Consider the following 10,225-nt stretch of genomic DNA (forward strand, 5'->3'; position numbering starts at 1 on the left):
CCTCATTTTCCTTAAAACAGATAACAAATATGAAAAATTTGGAATGCCTTTAATTCAGAGCAGTTTTTTTGTTTTTGTTTTTTTGTGTTTTGTTTTGTTTTTTTGGATTTTTCAAGACTGGGTTTCTCCGTAGTTTTTGGTTCCTGTCCTGGAACTAGCTCTTGTAGACCAGGCTGGCCTCGAACTCACAGAGATCCGCCTGCCTCTGCCTCCCGAGTGCTGGAATTAAAGGCCTACGCCACTACCGCCCGGCTCAGAGCAGTTATTTTAAAACAACTAACTGTACAGGATACAACTCTGATTTTTTTTTAACTCAATCCCATTTCTAGTTGCACTTTTTTTAAAAAATATTTATTTTATTAGTGCTGTGTGCTAGTGTCAGATCCCCTGGAACTAAAGTTATAGACAGCTGTGAGCTGCCGTATGGTTGCTGGGAATTGAATCTGGGTCCTCTGGAAGAACAGCAGGTACGTTTGTGCAACAGTTGGCATATCTACTGCCTCTGAAGGCCAGAAGAGGGCACTTGAGCCACTGAAACTGGATAGTTGGTTGTGAGCTGTCTTGTGGGTGTTTGCATATTGAACCTGGGTCCTCTGGCTGGTCCCCTAGGATCCTCCTGTTTCTGCCTTGCATCATACCACTGAAATAGGTTTTCTACATAGCCACTGGGAACCGAGGTAGGGTCTGCAGGATTGTGTAGCATATACTTTTCCCTCTGAGCCATTTCCCCAGCCTAGATCATTAACTCTTATTTAGATTTGAGGCTCCATGCTTTGTTCAGAAGTACCCCCTTATCTGCCGGGAACAAATTCTATAGTGGTACTTACCCCATTTTGTCTTCCGTTTTCTTAATGAATGGCTAAACACAATTAAATTTTGAGTTCTTCAAAGGCAAAGCCCATATCATTATCTTTGTACTTGTTTGTTTCTTACATTTAGCAGATAGTGTTAGAAAGGGGGTGAATTCCAGGAGTAAAAAACACCTCCACAAAGATAATTCTCTCTACAGTTAGAGCTTCTAGAACAGGAATCATGGAATTGGAATAATAAAGCAAACTATGGTGTAGGAGTTCCTTCTGTTTGTGTGTTGCTTCCATTGGTTGATGAATAAAGAAACTGCCTTGGCCTAGCTGGCAGGGCGGAAATTAGGTAAGCAGGGAAGACAGAACTGAATGCTGGGAGGAAGAGAGGCAGAGTAGGAGAGAGAGGCCATGGAGCTGCCAGAGACAGACGTGCTGAATCTTTTCCCATAAGCCATTGCCACGTAGCGATATACAGATTAATAGAAAAGGGTTAAATCAAGATGTGAGAGTTAGCCAATAAGAGGCTAGAGATAACGGGACAAGCAGTGATTTAATTAATACAATTTCTGTGTGGACGCCTTAAATCCTAGCACTTGGGAGGCAGAGGCAGGCAGATCTCTGTGAGTTCGAGGCCAGCCTAGTCTACAAGAGCTAGTTCCAGGATAGGTTCTAAAAACTACAGCGAAACCCTGTCTCGAAAAACAAAACAAAACTAAATAAATAAATAAAAATCGGAAGGGGCTCGAGAGATGACTCAGTGTTTAAGAGCATTGCCTGCTCTTCCAAAGGTCCTGAGTTCAATTCCCAGCAACCACATGGTGGCTCACAACCATCTGTAATGAGATCTGGTGCCCTCTTCTGGCCTGCAGACATACAGACAGAATATTGTATACATAATAAATAAATATTTTAAAAAAAACAATTTCTGTGTGGTTATTTTGGGGCTAAGCTAGCCCAGGTGGCCAGGAAGAACAAGCAGGCCCTCTCCCTACAACACAACTGTGCTGGGGTTTGAAAGCAAATGGCTCCCAAAGGGAGTGAGTGACACAATTAGGAAATGTGGCCTTGTTGGAGGAAGTGTATCACACCCTCGATTAAATGTTTTTATTTATAAGAGTTGCTGTGGTCATGGTGTCTCTTCACCGCAATAAAGAACCCTGACAAAAACATATGTTTAACTTTCTTCACGGACTTGAGGCAAAGCAGAGTGACAGGGCCTAGAGAGATGGCTGATCGATTAGGAGCTAATTCTGCCTTCAAAGAGGACCTGAGTTCAGTTGCCAGCAACACACTGCAAGACTCACAACCAACCACCTGTGACTCCAGTTCCAGGGGTTCTGCCATCCTTCTCTGGCATGACACTCACATGCATCTTTCCACACATACAGCACACACACACACATAAAAATAAAACCTTCTAAGACATTAGAATGATGATAACCTAATGTACAGGCAATGTGCATTTAGGTATAATATAGTATATGTGGTAGCATTAAGTAAATATGAAACACTGATCTGCAATTAGGCAGGTATTGAGCCTGGTTCCTTCATTTGTTTGCTATGTAGAATTTTTGGCTTAGGGAGTTATGGGGGTTTAGTTAGTTAGTTAGTTAGTTAGTTAGTTAGTTTGAGAAAGGGTTTCTCTGTGTAGCCTTGGCTGTCCTGGAACTCACTCTGTAGACCAGGCTGGCCTCAAACTCAGAGATTCACCTGTCTCTGTGAAATCCCAAGTGCTGGGATTAAATGCGTGAGCCACCGCCACCTGGTCACTGAGTAGCCAAGGATGACTTCAAGTTCTTGATGCTGTTCCCTCAGCCTCTCTGTCACATATATGACAATTGTGAGTTCCTAAGAATGATCAAATGAGATAACACAAACTGCTTTGAAACAAGATAATATAAACGTAACTGAAATTAGTCTTCTATTATCTTTGCCTAAGAACTTCATTAGTACAATAATGCTCTGTTGGGGACGGGGCAAAGGAGCTCCTGCTGCTTTTAAGCAATTGCTGGAAAAAAAGTGATCCAAGTGCTTGCTGCACACCTTGGAGCCAGCTCCCTGGTGGTCTCCTCTCCTTAAAATTGTCTATTGTCTTTATAACCCTGGGGAGGTACCTGTGATTATTGTAAAACTTCCTCACTTTCCAGAGTCTAACAAATCCCATAAGCTTGGTGGGAAGGGAAGTTTCAGCACAGAGGACACAGCTACCTGTGAAAGGGCCTTCTAAAGCATATAAGCACAAAACTCCTGGGTGATAGCCCAAGCCTATGCTCTTAGAACGCAAAAGAGGAGACTGAGACAGGAAGATGAAGTTGGAGGTGATCTTCAGCTACAGATGGAATTCAAGGGCAGACTGGACTGCACGAGACCCTTCCCAATGTCGTGTGTGTGTGTGTGTGTGTGTGTGTGTGTGTGTAGTTTGGGGGTTTTTTGTGGTTGTTATAATACTATAATAAAGTTAAGATGGGATTAATGGAAAGACTGACTTTATCATTTCTTTTTTACTTATTTTGAGCCATGGCCTCACTATATATGGCTGTCCTAGAACTCACTATGTTAATCAAGCTGGCCTCAAACTCACAAAAGATCCATGTAACTCTGCCTACTAGCACTATTGGCTTTTTTTTTTTTTTGGTTTGGAGGTTGTTTTGTTTTGTTTAATTTTTTTTTCAAGACTAGGTTTCTCTATGTAATACCCCTGGTTGTTCTGGAACCCACTCTGTAGACCAAACTGGCCTTGAAACTTCTCTTTCATTTTAAACATGTTTTGTCTCATGGTTTACAGTTTCTTTCTGGAATACAAATGTTTGTAAGTAGGTCATAGGTTAGTAAAAGGCACAAAAAATAACTTTGAAATCTTAATGTTAAGATGGTCAGCCAGCAAGATGGTGAAGTTGTTTGGCATCGAGCCTGACTGAGTTGGATACCCAAGATCTACACTGTGGAAGGAGAGAACCAACTGTCACATGTTATTCTCTGATCTTCACGTTTGCACCCACACAAATAAATAGTTGCAATTTTAAAAAGTAAAGATGCCCAGAGCTATTCTGTTATGCAGAAACTATTTTCCCTTTTCAGAAGCTTTATTATTTTATGTGTATGGGCACAATGTGTGTGCAGCACCCTCAGAGGCCAGAAGAGGGTATCAGATCCCTGGAGTTAGAGCTACAGATGGTTGTCAGCAATAAAATATAAATTGAATTACATCACCTAATTTTAAGGGAATACTTTTAAAAAGCTTTTATTAAAGCTTTTTTATTCTTTCATCATTGTGGCTATGACCCATTTTCAATTAATTTGGACACAGTATAAAGTATAGATTGTTGATGGACACTGCTCGTTCATTTCCCAACCACCCTGACTTGAAATAATCACACAGAAACTATATTATTTGCAATACTGTTTGACCAATAGCTTAAGAATATTTCTGGCTAACTCTTATACCTCAAATTAACCTATTTCTATTAATCTGTGTATCACCATATGGCTGTGGTTTACCAGCAAGGTTCCGGTTCATCTGTCTCCTGCTGGCAGCTACATGGCTTCTCTCTGACTCTGCCTACTCTCTCTATATCTCTTTCAGCCTGGCTTTAAGCCATTAGCCAATAGCAGTTTCTTTATTAACCAATGGTAATAAAACATATTCACAGCATATATCAGCAAAATTCAATAGGTGAATTTTTTCATATGACTATTTGAACCTATACATTTTTATTATATTTCTTTGAAAATATTTTAAATTTAATTGACTTTCTTAATTTTATAGTTTTTTTTTAAAGATTTATTTATTTATTATGTACACAGTGTTCAGCCTCCATGCCTGCAGGCCAGAAGAGGGCACCAGATCTCATTACAGATGATTGTGAGTTACCATGTGGGTGCTGGGAATTGAACTCAGGACCTCTGGAAGAGCAGTCCGTGCTCTTAACCTCTGAGCCATCTCTCCAGCCCCCTATTTTATAGTTTTTAATTACAGCATCTTACACGTGTTTTTTTTTCTTTTTTAAAATTTATTTATTTTTACACGTGTTTTTACTATACTTACTTGGGTTTTTATGCTTAAGGATTTCATATATATTTAATATGCATAATATATATACTTTTAAAGTGAAACCAAAAGTTACACATATTTATAGATACTAAGATGTTTAAATCTCCATTATCAACTTGATGGAATTTGCAGTCTTCATGGAAACAAGCCTCCGGGCATATCTTTGAGAGAGTTTCTAGTTTACCTTAATTAAGGCGCAGAGACACGCCCTGAATAAAAAGGAGACAGGGTGCTGAGCACCACAGTATGTAACGAGTGACCATGGCCAGCTTCTCCACCATAGCTTCCTCATCATAACAGACTGTACCCGGGGACTTCCTTCCTTAATTTGCTTTGTCAAGGACTGTCTCCCCCCAATATGAAAAGCAGCGAATACAGGTACCATGTGGTGTGTTTTGCTTTGTTTCCGTGTTTATTTATGTATTATTTTTTTATTTCGAGACAGGGTCTCTCTATGTAGCTCTGACTGGTCTGAAACTGACTATGTAGATGAGGTTGATCTTGAATTTACAAAGATCATCTCCACGCCTCCGTCTCCCAAGTGCTGGGGTTATAGCCACCACAGCTGCTACCATACTATGTTTTAATGCTTATATACATTCTATAATATTCTTTTATTTTTTTTTTCTGAGACAGGGTTTCTCAGTGTAGCTCTGGCTGTCCTGGAATTTACTCTGTAGACCAGGCTGGCCTCAAATTCAGAGATCCACCTGCCTTTGCCTCTGGAGTGCTGGGATTAAAAATGTGTGCCACCACCATCAGGCAGAATAGCTCTTTTTCAAACACGTATAGCTATTTTGTAGTGAGAGTTTTCAAAATCCTTTATTCCATCTTTTTTTACTGTTTGTCTTTTTGTTTTTTGAAACAGAGTTTCTCTGTAGCTTTGGAGCCTGCCCTGGAACTCCCTCTGTAGATCAGAGATCTGCCTGTCTCTGCCTCCTGAGTGCTGGAATTAAAGGCGTGCGCCACCACTGCCTGCCCATCTTTTATTCCAGCTTTTTTTTAAATATGCATTATTAAATAGCACCAGGACTTAACTCCTAACTGTAACTCGGAGCTCCTTGACCACCCTTCCCCCAATCCTTACTTTGCTTGTGGAATACACAAGCTTATTATGCCATAAATATAGAGATGTAAGAATAAGCTTGGATATCCAGGGTTTTCTTTTGTGTGTTTTGTGGTGCTGGGTAGTGAACTCAGGACCTTGTGTATGATAGCCACGTACATTAAACCACTAGACTTATCCAACTGACCATGCCCTTTTGTAATAGAGTTTTAAATTCTCTACTAGCTGGCTGCTGTGTTTTCATGGCATCATAACTTCAAATTCAAGTTGAACAGGTCGGGTAACAGTTTGTACTGACAGCCTAGTATTCAAACCATGAGCTCATTTACTGCCATTGAAATGACAGATCAGGTGTAGAGAAACTCTGGTGACTCACAGTTTTATTTTTAGTTACTGACTGCATTCTGGTTTTTGGTGTGTGTGTGTGTGTGTGTGTGTGTGTGTGTGTGTGTGTATGACTCTTTGAGCATCAGATATCCTGGACCAGAGAGTTACAGGTTTTGAAGCACCATGTGGCTGCTGGGAATTGAACCTGGGTCCTCTGAGAGAGTAGTCAAAGCTCTTCATGGCTCAGCCGCCTCTCCAACTATTCCCTCCCTAGTTCTCTTTTTATTTTCATTATCTATCTATCTATCTATCTATCTATCTATCTATCTGTTTTTCAAAACAGTTTCTCAACTGTCCTGGAACTAGCTCTTATAGACCAGGCTAGCCTTGAACTCACAGAGATCTACCTGCCTCTGCCTCCTGAGTGCTGGGATCAAAGGTGTGAGCCACCACTGCCTGTCTCTCATCTTCCTTTACCAAAAACCAATCTTCTCCCCCATAACTCTATCACCTTATTGTATTTATATTTCAGTTGAAAAGATCTCATTCACAGCTGCTGTCAGTCTCTACTTCAGGTACCTTACAGTTAAAGGTTTCAGGACTCCCTTAGTAAGTGCATCCATCTGGGGAAAAGGCAAACAAAAACAACAACCCAGACAGAAGACCATCTGCTGGTTTTGGCTCTTTGGTAAGCAGAGTAACAGGTTGCAGCGACAAGGAGGCTGAGTGTGCAGGCTTGGTTACCTGGGTCCTCAGCGCCTCTTTTTTGTCCTAGAGAAACTGTTCCAGATTCAGTTTGAGATTAAGTGTCCTGAAAGTTCTTATAACCTAAAAACTGGGAGGCTGTCACACTGGCTAAGAAGGCTGAAGGTCGTCAGTCCAGGTAGATCGTAAGTTTTAGGTCAAAAGGAAACTCTAATTCTCCAAACTCCAAAAGGCAGAATATCCAGATATCTAGAGATGAGCTCAGACTTCAAACACTTGGGGTTTTAACAATACAATAAGAGGAATATTCCGGCACTGTTTTTCTCAAGAAAAATTTAGAAATATTTTAACTCACAAAGTGAGTATAATTCCAAGGGCAGAAGCTATCTGGGCAGTCACTGTAGATAAAGGGAGAAACGTAGTCAACCTTGTTATATCGCAAAAAATATATTGGAGGTTTTAAATGGATTAATTCCTTAATTTAGCCATTATTATATTCATTTTACAGAGGACTTAACTGATCTTACTACATGCAACTAATAAATGGTAGAATATTAAGAACAATCACAGTTTTGTTGATTATCAGTCTCATTTTTCTTAGTTATTTTTTGACTCTTTGGGACAAATTCTCACATAGCCCAGGTTGGCACAGCTCTTCCGATATAACTAAGAATGACCTTGAACTTCAGACTTCTGTTCCCATCTCCTTGGTTCTGGAATTTAGGTATATGACACCACACTTGTTTTATATAATGCTCGGGGGCTATTAGCAGGGTTTCGTGCATGCTAGACAACCATTCTACCAATTGAGCAACATGTCCAGTGTCCAAAATTATAAGCCATACAAACAATAATATCAAGGCATATAAGGAATGGGTGGCTGTGGTGGTTTGAAAGAAAAGGGCCCCCATAGGGAGTGGCTTTGCTTGGAGTAGGTATGACCTTGTTGGAGGAAGTGTCCCACTCTGAGGTCTTCTATGCTCAAGCTATGCCCAGTGACACAGCTCACGTCCTGTTGCCTATGGACCAAGATGTAGAACTCTCAGCTCCTTCTCCAGTACCATGTCTGTCTGCAGGACACCATGGCCCATTACGATGATAATAGACTGAACCTCTGAAACTGTTAGAGAGCCACCCTAATTTAATGTTTTCTTTATAAGAGTTGCCATGATTGCGTTGTCTCTATACAGCAAAAGAAACAGTGGCTTACACCTACAAGTTCATCACTCAGAAGGGTGAGGCAGAAGGACTGCCATGAGTTTGAGGTTAGGAAGGACTATGTACAGTGAAGCCTTGCTAAAACAACAAACAAATAAAAAAAAACCCAAAAAAATTAAATATAGGGGTCAAGAAATGACTCAGTGGTTAAGACCACTGGTTGCTCTTGAAGTGAATCTGAGTTCAGTTGCTAGCACCACATGGTAGTTCTAGTTCACAACAGTCTGTAATTCCAGTTCTGGCCTATGAGGGCACATAAATGGCACATGGACAAACACACACCAAAAACCAAAATACAAACAAACAAACAAGACAGAGTAAGAGGCTTGGCAAGCAGGCCCAAAATGAAAGTTCATGTTGGGCAAATCCCAAGCCCTAGGAAACAGAGACAGGAGAATCTATGTGAGTCCAAGGCCAGCCTGGTCTACATAGTGAGTTCCAGAACAACCAGGAATATACATATATTACAATTAATAAAATATTAATGCCAGGTGATGGTGGCACACGCCTTTAATCCCAGCACTCAGGGAGGCAGAGGCAGGTGGATCTTGTGAGTATGAGGTCAGTCTGGTCTACAGAGTGAGTTCCAGGACAGCCAGAGAACACAAGAGAAACACTGTTTCGAAACCAAACCAAGGGTGGGAGAGATGGCTCAGTGGTTAAGAGAACAGGCTGTTCTTCCAGAGGTCCTGAGTTCAATTCCCAACAACCACATGGTAGCTCACAACCATCTATCATAATCTCTGGTGCCATCTTCTGGCCTGCAGGCATACATGGAGACAGAAACTTGTATATGTAATAAATAAATACATCTTAAAAGAAAAACCAACCTCCCCCCCAAAAGAAGTCAAATATAAGTGGATTGAAGAAAAATGTTATTATAGGATCTGTGGTTTTTGTTTTAGATTGCTTTATAGGTATTTGTCTGAAGGTATGTCTGGGCACCAAATGTATGACTGGTGCCTATGTAGATAAGAACAAGGATGGGGGTCACGTCCTCCCAAACTAGTTACAGATGATTGTGAGCCACCCTATGGGTGCTGGGGACCCAGGTCCTCTGCATGAGGACCACAGACCTATCTCTCCAGCACAGGAACTGAGATTTTTACCTTAAATCATTGAAGCAGATGTATAATTGATGTGATATTGAATTAATACGTGCTATTGGGCAAGTAGCAGGCCCCAAGAATCTCAAAGTCTCAAAGTCCTTTTTAAAATCAATGTATTTTCATTTATTTATTTGTGTGTGTGTGTGTGTGTGTGTGATGTGCACTACAAGCTATGGCCCGCAGAGGCCAAAAGAAAGCATGAGATCCTCTGGAACTGTAGTTTTGGGCAGTTGTGAGCTGGGAAATATGGGTGCCAGGAACCAAATATAGGCCTTTGGCAAGAGCAGCAACAAATGCTCTTAACCACTGAGCCATCTCTCCAGGCTCCTCACCTCCAACATCACTATTGTTTGTGAGACAAGATCTCACTATGAAGCCTTGTCTATTGTAGAACTTACTAAAGAGATATGGCTGGCCTCAAGCTCAGAGAGATCTGCCTGCCTTTGCCTTCTGAGTGAGGGAATTAAAGGCTTGCTCCATCAGACCAGGCAGCACAGAGAGGTTATCACGTTCTTTGATAACAACATACTTTTGAGTTCCTATTTGGATTGAATTGCAAAGGAAATTCTACACAGAATCTTTATGCTGAATTTCCTCCAAAGATTGCCACAGTAACCAACCCCTCCCTATACAATTTCCTTTCACAATGTAACTTTCCCATCAACTTGCTTTGACAACAGGATGTAGCAGAAATGACAATTTGGAGCTTAGTATTCATACTGTCTTAGAAGACAGATATCGTAGAAAAGTATTTAAATGATCTTTTATTCCCATTTATTTTTTTTGTGTGTGCGGTGTATGTGTATAGGCATGTGTGCATACAGAGATCAGAGGACACTTGTAGACTCTGTTCTCCCCCTTCGACCCTATGGGACCCAGGAATCAAACTCAGGTCATCAGGCTTTGTGGCAAGCACCCACACTCGTTAAACCACTTTGCCGGCCCA

The sequence above is a fragment of the Microtus oregoni genome, unplaced genomic scaffold (genome assembly GCF_018167655.1).
Source record: "Microtus oregoni isolate MIOR12 unplaced genomic scaffold, Mior012 000036F_ref0000092, whole genome shotgun sequence".
NCBI classification, from domain to species: domain Eukaryota; kingdom Metazoa; phylum Chordata; class Mammalia; order Rodentia; family Cricetidae; genus Microtus; species Microtus oregoni.